Source organism: Branchiostoma lanceolatum, chromosome 2, assembly GCF_035083965.1.
Source record: "Branchiostoma lanceolatum isolate klBraLanc5 chromosome 2, klBraLanc5.hap2, whole genome shotgun sequence".
NCBI classification, from domain to species: Eukaryota; Metazoa; Chordata; class Leptocardii; order Amphioxiformes; family Branchiostomatidae; genus Branchiostoma; species Branchiostoma lanceolatum.
The window spans coordinates 3,476,903-3,488,546 of record NC_089723.1 but is presented as its reverse complement, the minus strand read 5'-3'; positions in this window follow the sequence as shown (position 1 = coordinate 3,488,546).

Genomic DNA, 11,644 nt, shown 5'->3' with positions numbered 1-11,644 from the left:
TTCCCTTGCTGTCTTGTTCAATCTCACAATTTATTTTTTAAAGAACGTAAGGAAGACATCCTTCGAAGTCATATACGTAGTCAAATGTAGATACAGCTCTCTAAGCAACAATACAACGATTACCTACCCTCCAGTCCGTATTCTGACGTAAGAGGCTTATGCGGAAAATAAAAGGAAACACTGCAAGAACTGCTATATATATATCCAAAAGAATCTGCATTCCGTACCGTCCATAGATCACTATGAAAGGCCTTGCATCAAAATATAGACGCCTAGCAAATCTGTGGTGTCAAAATCCTTACACAAATATCCGAAAACACGTCATCTTGTGTGTAAATGATCACGTACCAAATTCTATACGCTCAGTAAATCCGTCCGTATGAAAATCCGTACTTATACACATCGCATCTGTCCTTTCATTCTAATCCCAAACCCGCTTACTAGAACATCACATTATTCCACGTATGGAAATCTAGACGGCAGGCAAATTTAGAAGATTAAATGAGCACGTATCAAATTCTATACGCTCAGGAAATCCTCGCGTACAAAAACACATACCTATGTAATCAAGTGTGCATATGTTTTCTCTCAAACCGACTATAAAGAACGCCACAGCGGGTACATTATGCACGATTTATACATCGCATATGTCCAATGAAAGATCTACAAGCCCGTAAACGGGAGAATTCCCAAACTAATACATCGCACCTGTCCACGTATGAAAAATCTATACGCCCAACAAATTTTGAATTTCCCAAACTAATAATACTAGAACACTAGAAAGGCCGCCATTTGCCCCTGAGCAAATACAGCACGTTTAGCCATACTCCTCCCCATGCAAGAAGTGTGCTGTCCCAAAATAACACCTGGGCAAATCGAAATATTAACTGCATGTAGAAAGTCAATATTTGCGAGAGCATCATACTTCGCCAATCTCCCTCCCGATGCATAAATTGACTGTTCCAAAATCACCCGTGCAAAACAATTCTCTCTACAAGTTCTGCGAGACCCCAAGAGCTTCTTACTGCAAAGTCTTACTGCAAAGTCTTCCTGCAATATGACCTCAGGTAACCTAAATAGAACACGTGTTCTTTGGCCAGTAGCAAATGGAACGCGGGGATCCTTAGATAGAACATGGATTCTTTGGCCAGCAGCAAATAGAACATGGAACGGGGATACCACTTTTGGCCTGTTTTTGGTCTGAAATGGGTCCAAAAGTCCCCAAAATGAAGCATTTTGAAGTGATGTACACCAGAATTGTGATTGAAATCCTGTAGGGACATGTTCAAGGCGCCCTTGTACCGAATGTCAGGTCATTTGCTTGTAAAACCAGGCCACAGGAGACCAAATTGTAATTTTTGCCTAAAAATGCCCCAAAAAACCTCCATAAAAATGATTTTCAGGCCTGTTTCAAAAAAATGAAAAAAATCGCATGAGGGTATTTGCCTTCTTTACCTCCATGCCAAATTTCAGGTCGGTTGATTAAAGAATGGCAGAGTTGAATCAATTTGAAGATTTGGCAGAAGAAGGAGAGGAAGAAGAAGAAGAACGTGAACAAAAACAATATGTTGAGCCATACTAGGTATGGCTAAACATAATAACGAGCTGAACATAACATCAGTCCGCGTATGAGAATCTATACACCCAACAAATCAGTGTTGACATTCCCAGCTCGAAATTCCAGCATAATACAAGAACCTCATACAAGTACTCGCCTCTGTCCGCCTATGAAAATCTACACGCCCAACAAACGTAGAATCCAAAATATATCGCATATGTTCACGCATACTTGGCAAGCTCCGGCAAAAAATTACTTTCACGTCCAGTAAATGATGACGTATGAAATTTCATACGTCGCCCACAAAATCCGTACACATGACAAATCCGTACACATGAAATTGTATACGCGTCATAGCATCATTTCTTGAACGTATCATTTCTTGTCTATGCGTCTATTAATTTTACAAAAGTTAACTTACGAAATGACGCCCAGTAAATGATCACGTATGAAATTTCATACGTCGCCCACAAAATCCGTACACATGAAATTTTATACGCGACATAGCATCATTTTTTGAACGTATGGCACTCCATACAGGTATCATATGCGTCTATTGATTTTACAAAAGTTAACCTACAAAATGGCGTCCTTTAAATGATCACGTATGAAATTTCATACGTCGCCCACAGCTGAACCGACTTATACTAGAAGTAGAACTTTGCAAGGCCAATGATTTGGTACGCAACGGCAGTTGTCTGCCCGCCGAGCGAACGTACCAAATTTTCCCGGCCGCGTAACAAACTGCCCACCGAACAGAGGTACAAAATGTACGCCAAGCGAACGTACCAAATTTTCCCGGCCGCGTAACAAACTGCCCACCGAACAGACGTACCAAATGTTGCCGGCCCGCACGAAATTTTGCCGGCCACGTTACAAACCGCCCACCGAGGAGGCGTACGAAATGTTGCCGGCCCGCACGAAATTTTGCCGGCCACGTTACAAACCGCCCACCGAGGAGGCGTACGAAATGTTGCCGGCCCGCACGAAATTTTGCCGGCCACGTTACAAACCGCCCACCGAGGAGGCGTACGAAATTCTGCCAGCCGCCCACCGCGCCGCCAGGATTTGGTACGCAACGGCAGTTTCATACGTCGCCCACAAAATCCGTACACATGAAAAATCCGTGCACATGAAATTTTATACGCGTCATAGCATCATTTCTTGAACGTATGGCACTCCATACAGTTGTCATATGCGTCTATTAATTTTATTAAAGTTAACTTACGAAATGACGTCATTTAAATGATCACGTATGAAATTTCATACGTCGCCCACAAAATCCGTACACATGAAATTTTATACGCGACATAGCATCATTTTTTGAACGTATGGCACTCCATACAGTTGTCATATGCGTCTATTGATTTTACAAAATTTTGGGTTAACTTACAAAATGGCGTCCTTTAAATGATCACGTATGAAATTTCATACGTCGCCCACAGCTGAACCGACTTATACTAGAAGTAGAACTTTGCAAGGCCAATGATTTGGTACGCAACGGCAGTTGTCTGCCCGCCGAGCGAACGTACCAAATTTTCCCGGCCGCGTAACAAACTGCCCACCGAACAGACGTACAAAATGTACGCCAAGCGAACGTACCAAATTTTCCCGGTCCGCCGAGCGTAGTCTGTATAACGCAAACTCCAGCTGTCCGGGGGTTTCTCTCCCCTACCCTCCGTGGGTGGATAGCCGTTACAGGCGGCGGGCGGACACGGGGCTTGGCTGAAACCAGGCTACGCCGAGCGAACGTACCAAATTTTCCCGGCCGCGTAACAAACTGCCCACCGAACAGACGTACAAAATGTACGCCAAGCGAACGTACCAAATTTTCCCGGTCCGCCGAGCGAACGTACCAAATTTTCCCGGCCGCGTAACAAACTGCCCACCGAACAGACGTACAAAATGTACGCCAAGCGAACGTACCAAATTTTCCCGGTCCGCCGAGCGAACGTACCAAATTTTCCCGGCCGCGTAACAAACTGCCCACCGAACAGACGTACAAAATTCTGCCAGCCACCCACCGCGCCGCCAGGATTTGGTACGCAACGGCAGTTTCATACGCGTATGAATTTTATCCGCGTATGAAACCGACGTATGAAACGCCGATTTTTGACCCTGAGTGCTACCTGGAAATACTTGGTAATCAATGGTAATACAGGTGGGGCGTTTGGGGTGAAAACAAAAAGATAGGTTGCCCAGTGCTGTCAGTACAGACAATTCTTTAATTGTCAACACACAGTAGAGTACTCTTTGATAACATACAAGCTTATGCTTCAGAAGATGCAAAGATTAGTCATTAAAGACAGATTCTTTTAAACCTTTTTTCTGTAGATCATCTAGACAAGGAGTGATCTAGTAAAAGCTTTAAGAAATCGGTCATTTTGTTGGTCGTTTGAGGCCATTTCTGTATGTTTGAGGCTTTTTCTAGTAGAATTTACTAGAAAGAAACAATGAGAAGAAAGCAATAGACCAACAAAGTAACCCTGACCGATCTGTATCTTTAGAGATTAGTCAAGGAGGATGTCCTCAAGTTCTTGTCCAAACTGGGAAAGGACTATCAGTCGCACCTTGGTGCTAAATGCCATTACGACCCCTCCCCCTCTGTTTGAGTTGTTCTTTCACACCCCGTTGTGCCATCTGTGTACACATGCTACTCTCCAAGTAGAGGTTCGGCTCCAGCTTACCCTTTAGGAGAGAGGGCGAAGCAAAACAACCTAGCGGGCATGTGTGCACTCTCCAAGCAGAGGTTCACCTTTGGCTTGTTTTTGTCGTCTTTATAAGCGTTATTGTTAGGATTTACATTTTGTGCCATGTTCTTGGTGGCTTGGCGACATAAAGAAAACGGGACAACATCGAAAGCCCGACCAAAAGCCTAAAAAGACGACAAAAACAAGCCAGAGCCAAACGTCTGCTTGGAGAGTATACACATGCTGGCTGGAGTTGTTTTGCTTCACTCTCACTGCAAAGGGTAGGGATCAGGTGGACACTTGACCTCCAGGCATGCAAAACACCACAGATATTTTACTCTAGGTCTGGAGAACATTCTTACTTACCAAGGTGCGTGTAAAGTTTGAGTTGGGTTTGGTTAACAGGGCTGTCTCCAGGACCCATCCCTCAGTCCAGGGATGGAAATTTGCTTGTTGGGACAGAAAAAAAATTCACTCCATCCATCCAAAAAATCTGAACTTCATGACAGGAAATTGATGAAAATGTATTTTTGTAAGCTTAAAACGACAGATTTAACAACGAAGTTTAGCAACATTGACTCCCAAACAATGAGTGGGATGGAAAAAAATCACAAGCTGGAAACAGGAGTTTGTACAGGGCTCTTATTAGACCTTTCTGTCAAAGTGAAAAAAGGTGAAGAAATCTCAAGAAACTCTAAGTTAGAGCCTGCTAAGAAGGCTGCAGCTTGGTACCGACTGATGTTTAACAGCCTACCTTATATCAACTTCAGTGAAAAATGTGTTAAATATTTTGATTCTCAAGCTTCAAAGTCAAAGGAAGTAAAAGGTTGAATATGTTTTACATTACCATTTAAAAAATCAAAAGCATACCTTTTAACTGTTTTCTTTACTGGTAGTTTGTTTTTGACAAAGATATACCTATCCTCTTATTGTAGAATTGTATCTACAACTGAAAGGTGTGCCAATTTTGAATATAATGAAATGACACATCTTTATGCTATAAAAGGAACCTTTAACAGCGCAGGTGTGCTTGCTTTGCTACCGTCCCAATATAATCCTCTCACACATATTGCATTCACTGTCATAAACGTTGTATGAATACTGTGGTTTTCTCTATTGTTATTGCAGGTTAGACTAAAGAATTTCTTGTCAAAAACATGCATTGTAACCTCATGGTTTCGGCACGCTTCTTTATTGATATTTTCTGTATGCCAAGGCCTCTTCAATGAAATCACTTGTTTCTTAGACAACATGAAGAATCTAAGGTAAAAATTGTAAGCGCCGCTTTTCACCCTACAACTTAGAGTAGTTTCGTAATATAATCGTCACCACTGGTACAAATGTACATAACACATGTATGCGAAATTATCCGAGAAATATAATTCGATAGTCAAATTATACGATTAACTGCTACTGGCAAAATCGCCTACATGTATGTAGGTACGTGCACCATACATGGCAGTAAGTTTTCACATTGTAATAGTTGCCTCTGTTTATTTTGACAAGTCTGAGAAATGATATTTGTTTGCTTTGGCCTAACTGGTTATCCTCAGTGACACAAGATAGTGTCCGTCTTTTTCACCTAAATAATCCGACCACAAATAATGTGGTGTGGTTGAACTGCTATTTTGACATCGTTATCTTATAAAAAGCGATTAAAAAGCTTTGAATAGAAAGAAAAGATAGTGCAGAAGTGATGGTTTCCAGCCTCTATAAAAAAAATGCGCTTTATCTATTGAAGGATTTCTTTAATTGATGTAATAGTTTCAAAGTGCACACTGGAAGTGCTTGAAGGAATGTAAATGTCTTAAATATAATTACTGTCAAAATAGGTTTTTACTGATTAGTTCTTCTTGTTTCAAGAGGAGTGAAAAAATTGAACACTTGAGTTTTTCAAAGGGAGAAACAAGTTGCTAGCTCTTGGCAACATTGCATGATCCTTTGATTGGTATTATTAGGTTAAAAATGACTTTTGGTCCTTGCTTTGACCTGCTACTTTGTGCTCTGATGATTGGTTAGTCTGTATAACGCAAACTCCAGCTGTCCGGGGGTTTCTCTCCCCTCCCCGCGGGTGGATAGCCGTTACAGGCGGCGGGCGGACACGGGGCTTGGTTGAAACCAGGCTAATGATTGGTGGTTAGAATAATAATTTAGTCAAAAAACTAGGCCACACAAATTACTATTCCTCCTAGGGCTAGAATTCGATACCTCAAAAATATCTCTAATATTTGAAAGCAGCATTTCGAGGCTATCTCCAAAACAAACAAACTGATGGTCCTGATAATCTGTTACTTTCCTTATCTACAGGGATTTAGTTTAATCCTATTTAATCCAGCAATTCACTGCTAGCTGCACCCACACAGTAGGCGCTTCCTCTTGTTGATTTAGGGGAGGGGTTCTCATTATCAGGTCTACTTCATAAAGTTTATGGACAGCTTTGATCGTAAAACTTCCAGAGTTTGTCTTCTTACAAGAGCAGTTGGCATTTACTCTCCGAGCAGGGCTCGAAATTCCGTTTTGGAGATACATGTAGGTGCACCCAACCAAAACAATTAGGTGCACAGAAAAAAATTTGGGTGCACCAAATAAGATAAAGTTGTATGTCAGCAAAACATAAGTTTGACACTACTGCCACCTTTAGTTAAGAACTTCAGTCTGTAATTCTATCCAGATGTCAAATTTCAACCAAGCAATACATCAAATAAAGTACAACAAAAGGTTAATTGCTTTTTCTTATACTTACATTTCAAGAATATTCTGTATGCTAGTGTACAAGAGAACTGTTACCCTATAGTGTACAAAAATATCTAAGTGCACTGGTGCACCCACAGTCAAAAATTAGGTGCACAGCTCCAATTTTGGGTACACAAAGGTGCACATGCACCCAGTATTTCGTGCCCTGACTGCTAGCTGTACCCACACAGTAGGCGCTTCCTCTTGTTGATGTGGGGGAGGGTTTCTCATTATCAGGTCTACTTCATAAAGTTTATGGACAGCTTTGATGGTAAATGCCTTCCTCTTCTTACAAGAGCAGTTGGCATTTACTCTCCAAGCAGAGGTTGGTGGGGAAGATTGTGACCTCCTTATCGTATGCCCAGCCCAGGGCAGTTTCCAGCACCTGTCTCTCTGTCCTGGGGTGGAAATTTGCTTGTTGGAACAGATTAGATTTTTTCCTGATACACAAGAAAGATCTTTAAAAAGGTAACATCTGCTGCAATGCTGTTTTAATTTCTGTATGTGTCAATTCCTGAATAAACCATTTATATATATATAAAAGTTTGTTACATGAAATTGATTGAAATGTATTTTCGTAAGGTTAGAATTGAACCGATTTAACAATGAAAATTGACAACATAGACTCCCAAACAGTGAGTGGAATGGACAAAAATTGAAAGCTGGAGACAGCCTTGTATGTGCCCTGTTTTCTCTCTGCGGAAAAAAAAAAAGATATCAAGAAGGTCACAATCTTCCCCACCAAACCTCTGCTTGGAGAGTAGTTGCCATTATCATCACTGACACAGGGACTTTCAAAGCTATGGTCAGTCAGACTGGCTGAAGTCTTGAAAGACGTCTTTCTTTCTTCAATCATCAATGAGAACAAAAAGCAAAAGACAGGAGCATCAATCAACTGAGTACAAGTCCAACGCAGAAGTTTCGAGATTCCCTTTCCCTCAAGTTGAGAGAAACCAGTGCTAACACCTGGCATCAGAAAGCCAGTGTAGATAAATCCGTGCATTCCTCATGTGACAGCGCTTCTGATACCGTCATTACTGGGACTAATGAGGCCAAGCGAAGAAGTGTGGAACAAAGAACTCTGGAGACTACAGCTAGCAGGGGCTATGCGATTTATGATGATTTATACCCTCCCATTCTGCTGAATGGGTCGATCTTCTGTATTCTTTCCTCCCCAAAGCTACGGGCATTTCAGTTTGTGCAGCGGGAGTCTTTTTCATCAAAGGGGACTCTATCTTGCGTCGCCAATAATACCTGGAGTGGAGTATTAGGGGAAAGCTCAGAAGAAAAGCGGATCCGCAGAAAAGAGCTTTGCAACAGAACTGAGTCAGCTTACAGATGTGATTTTTGTTGCAGAGACTGCCATTCTCGTATAGGGCTGTTTAGCCATAGTCGATGCTGTAGGGCTGTTGTGAATTAGGATTTTACCATGGTCAATACTGACCGACGGAGGCCATATCATAGTAAAGTATTAGGGGTTACTGCTGAGTCTGCCAGGGGCCCAAAATCTAAGAATTCAGCACTCAGAGAAAGATGCCAAGATTTAGGGCTGTCTCCAGGACCCGTCCCTCCGTACATCCCAGGATGGAAATTTGCTTGTCGGCAATGTCGGGACAGAAAAAATGTCACTCTGTCCGTCCCTAAAATTGGAACTTCTTGACATAGAATTGATGAAAATACATTTTTGTAGGCTTAAGATGACAGATTTAACTACGAAAATTAAAACATTGAATCTCAAATAATCAGTGGGATTGGGCAGAAAAAAATTTAAAGTTGGAGACAGCCCTGACAAGATTCCTTTACATTGCAATGAACAACTGCACCAGTAATACTAGTACACCAATTGTCTATTGGATCTAGTTCCCAATATGGGCTATGCTTGTATTGTGCCTTTGCAATGAACAACTGTACCAGTAATACCTAAATTGTCTGTTGGATTTAATTGTCAAAAGGGCTATGTTTGTAAATGCCCTTAGGGCTAGCCTGTTTGAAACTAAATTGGAGGACAATCCGGCAACCCTTTGATCTCAAAGATAAATAATAATTATGCACTTTCCAACCATAGTTACCTTTTTAATCAGTGCTCAAGTATCTCATGCATAACATTTCATTTTTGGGGAGGAAATGTCACGGTCATATTAGTCTGTCTTATAAGCTCCAATTTTACTTAGATTCCATATGAAAAAATAAGCTATATAACATTGTAAGCTAGTTTTATTACGGGGAGGCACTTTTTAAAGCTTTTGTCAGCCATGATTTGTTTCTGTAGTGACTAGTGGTACTTGATAGATGTAAATCCCGAATGGCAGCTAACTGCTCAAGCAAATAATTTTCTCTAATTTCTCTATTGGCCAGTTTCTACTCTTTTTGTCAACCCATAACATCAGACATAATGATTATGATATAATGACAAGACATCATGAAAATACGGAAATATCTACATCTTGGTCAATTTTGGCATAGCCTTAAAGGCACCCAGAGCATTTTATGAGGCTTGAAAACTGGAAATATTATATTTGCCGTAATCTTTATGAAATTGTCATTTAATGCCACTGTTAACCACATTTGCGTGCGGATTTCTTATCAAAAGTGCTCAAAAGCGGCACAAAATTAAGCTACATGGTAATCTTTTAGTTTCACGCGCCTAGTGTAAATAGACCGATACCATAGCCCCGCCCACCTCCGTCAAAACTTAGAAATGCAAAATCAAAACATAAAACTACAAATATTTGGCAGACATGCAGTCACTCTCTCATTGGTCAAACCGCTAATTGTGACGGACAGTCAGGATCAGTCAAAGAGGGCTTGGATTTTCTATCAGTTCTCACCACACAATGACATTGTATCTTTGCTCCTTTAATGTCGATATGTAATGTTATAGCGTTATTGAAACGTACTATGTGTAGAAATTAAGTTAGAAATTGGAGGTCTTTTTTTTTCAATTCAAGTTTCAAGCCTTATAAAATGCTCTGGATGCCTTTAAACAAGTTGCAATAGAAGTGAGGTATGACGGTGCTAATACACAGCAGCCACCACTTTGCAGTGATCTATGCCTCTCTAACAATGTTGTCCTCCCCATCATGTTTACTCACACAGCCAGGCTGATCAAACCCAGCTACAGTGAAGGGGAGGGCCTTGTTGTCCCAGCCTGCTTGTCTAGTAAATGGAGAACGCTCTCCAAATATTTCCCCCCTGAATTACCCGGTCTGTCCTGCGGCTTTGAACCCTCCTCGCGGGACATTGTTGAGGTTTTCCGGAAGGTTCAATTGCACCTTCTTGACAGTTGTTTAACTTTCAGCTGAAGTGTTTTTCTTTGGAAGAAGGAAAATCTGCGTCCACCCATCATTTACATGTACCACAAAGTCACACTGTTTTACTTTGAACTCTCACCTGTAGATTTGAAGCTATTACAGGCATATTAGCTCCAGAGTCTCTTCTACAGTACTCTACACAAATACATTTACCATTTGCGGAAAGGACAGAAGAGACTCGGGAGCTGTAATAGGCTTTGTATATCAGGGCTAGCACATTTGTTATAAAGTTTGATACAAAAACGTACCGGCATACCGTACATTAATTCTTTTCGCGTGGAATGTCAAACTTTATTGGAGGCATCTTAAATAAGTACACGTAACTCGCATTTTATCATTTTCTTGGTATTTTCTTCTACTGTAGTTAGAAATCAAAGTCTTATATTGCTGAATTGGGTTTTCAAGAAGCAGTAAGTGAGCCATCAGTCTATCTCCAACTTGGGGGCTTGACACATGCACAGCAAGACACCAGGAGGTCAAAAGGTCAGGGCTTGGGTACTAGATGTTATCTTTTACCCCAAACTGCTCCAAACAGGAGACAAAACCCAGCATGCATACACAAGCAGACCTGGGTGGGCTAATTCACCTGTACATGCAGGGCTCGAAATTCATTTTTGGAAATACTTCAAATAGGTGCACTGGTGCACCCAACCCAAAAAAAATTAGGTGCACAGAAAAAAATTTGAGTGAGTGCACCACATGAAATAAAGTTGAATGTCAACAAAACATGAGTTTGACGCTACTGCCTCTCTTCAATCTGTATTCTATCCGGATTTCAAATTTCAACCAAGCAATGCATCAAATAAAGTACAACAAAAGGTTATATTTTTTTCTGATACTTACATGTACGCTAGTGTACAAGAGAACCTTTACCCTGTAGAGTGCAAAAATATCTAGGTGCACTGGTGCACCGACAGTCAAAAATTAGGTGCACAGCTCCAATTTTGGGTGCAGAAGAAAGACAGTTTGAAACAGAGAGGGGGACACTGATTGGTGCCACCTGCATGTAGATAGGATTAGAGCTATTTTGGGTGTTATCTGTTGTAAGGGTCAGAGCCTTGTGTCAACAAAGCTGGTGTAGGAAGCTACTGTGCAGCACTGTGAAACTGACAGAGATAATGTGATGGTTTTCAGATGGGAGAAACTAGCTGGTGTGAATCAATTGATTCTATAGTAAATCTCTAAATATTTGCAGTGGTTGATATACCTTTTGTTTTTGTGCATTGACCACAAGCCTAAACGCTACTTTTCACTGACCTACCACGAAATGAAATCCTCGCAAAAAGAAATTTCTGATCCTGAAGAAGGTGACAGTGGTCGTTGAAAATTTGATCCGTGAACACCTTAGTGTT